We start from the raw sequence: 2,214 nt of genomic DNA, 5'->3' as shown, positions 1-2,214 counted from the left end.
GAGAGAGAGAGAGAGAGAGAGAGAGAGAGAGATTAAGCCTTGAAAAATTGCCTGTCAGCTTGTTCTCGAAAAGTTGTCTGCATGTTTTGTTATGCATCTTCCAGATATCCCTACTTCCGGTTGAGAACCCAGATCCTGTGTTGAGACTGGATCTCAGCATCCACCGGTCTCGTACCTCCTCTCCCACCCATTCAGAGCGCTCAGGGCTAATGCAGTTCTGATTCCATTCAATCCCCCTTTGGCAGGTTCCATTTCCCAGGAACTAAAGCAGTGCAGATTTCTTTGAATTTTTGCCTCATAATAAACAAGTGTTTGACACAATGCTGTGCTTTTAATGAGTCACTGCAGAATAAACTGATGGCCTGCTTAGCTCACGGTTGAATGAGGCTTAGACATTCATTGTGGATCATAAGCTAAGTGATCTGCCAGGGGTATTGTCTGTCCGTCCGTCTGTCCGTCTGTCTGTCTGTCTGTCTGTCTATAAAGAAGCCTTGTCTTCGTGCAGTGAATAGGCGAGGAGGGATGTCTTAATCAGCCTATGCTGTGGTCTCAGTATCACACTAATACCTCAATCCAAGTGAGTTGGTATCAAGAAATGACCAGCCACAAGGCCGGAATCCTCAGAATGGAATTATGACCTGTGCAAAAGAGGACCAAGGTGGCTTCTTTGCCTCTCGCATGATGAGATGGCACACAGAAGGTGCCCACTGTGTGGTATGGGCCCTCACAGGTCATCAAATGTGCTGGAGCCTGATTTGGGCCTTAGAATTATGAGTGGTCTCTGTGTTTTAGGAAACACCCAATCACAGGCACAGGTTTTCAAATCCTGACAGGACAGAGACAGGCTGCCTTAACCGATGATTGGTTCTGTAGCTGAGCCGACACACCACAGTCAATGCTCAGAGTCCTGGGGTTGGGCAGTGAGTGGGTGAGTGGCCCGCCTCTCCCCAGGGGACTGGGCACTGTTAAAATCTGTGAAAACCACTCTTAGTGTTAATGACAAGTTCTCTGGTTGCACAGTGTCAGCAAAGCTTTTGATGTCCGTTCTCCTGGACACAAGCAGACATGTTTTGGATGAGGAAACCTGGTTTTCTAATTGGCAGCTGTTGAGTTGTTCCTTGTCACCCTGTTTGCCTTGAGCAAAGGACTGGAATCTGATAGCTAGCTAGACAACCCTTTAAAATGTACTGACATTCCTGAACATTCTATATAGTCCTTGGGAAGGCTGACTTCCTTGACTTGCAAAATTGTAGCTCCAGCTAGCTAGGGCTGGTTGAAAATACAGTTCTTATTTCTCTCTCTCTCTCTCTCTCTCTCTCTCTCTCTCTCTCTCTCTCTCTCTCTCTCCCCCTGTGTGTGTCTGTCTGTCTGTCTATCTGACTCTCTGTCTTTGTCTCTCTTTTCTCTCTCACTCTCTCTTTCTTACTCTCTCTTTCTCACTTGCTCTTTCTCACTCGCTCTGTCTCTCTCTGTCTCTCTCTTTGTCACTCTCTCTCTGTCTCTCTCCCTTCTCACTTACCAGCTTCCTCTAGCTTTTGCTCTCTGTCTCCCTCTGTCTCTGTCTCTCTGTCTCTGTCTCTGTCTCTCTCTCTCTCTCTCTTCTCTCTCGCTCCACTCTTCTTGTAACCTTAGTTAGAGAGCTTGTGCCATCCTCACTGGAATTTCTGTGACTGGTAATAGGAGGTAAGATCATCATCAATTCCCTAATGACTATAACTGGCACTCAGGGGTAAAATTTTGATTGGATCAGAACACAACCTCAGCAATTGTGACTTCTTGTAAGAGCCAAGGCTTTGACTGCTCCAAACAGCTCATCCTGCTATACACACAGGCTGCTTGGGCTAACTTATGAGTATTCCAGGTGACGGTCCTTTATTGCTGAACTAGAGACAGATGGCAGGAGGGAGCCAATCGATACTGAAGAGGAAGACAAAGCCCACGAAAAGCTATAAAGACACTCAGCAGGTCCCAGTCACCAGAAGAAATCCAGACAGCTGCTGAGATTTCACAAGCAAACATCTCACACCCAAGGTTGATTGAGCACTGAAACACGCCTTCTGCCTGGAGCTGAGGGCGCTGATCCCCAAGGCTAGCGCAGACTGTAACACTAGAGGGCGCCACTGTCTGCTGTCTCTGCCTGGCGACTGTTGGCTGAAAGGCGGGGAGGAAATAAAAGTCTCTCTCTCTCTCTCTCTCTCTCTCTCTCTCTCTCTC

The sequence above is a fragment of the Grammomys surdaster genome, unplaced genomic scaffold, assembly GCF_004785775.1.
Source record: "Grammomys surdaster isolate TR1022 unplaced genomic scaffold, NIH_TR_1.0 690, whole genome shotgun sequence".
Taxonomy (NCBI): Eukaryota; Metazoa; Chordata; class Mammalia; order Rodentia; family Muridae; genus Grammomys; species Grammomys surdaster.
The sequence above is the reverse complement of the archived record's forward strand: the minus strand, read 5'-3'. Positions refer to the sequence as shown.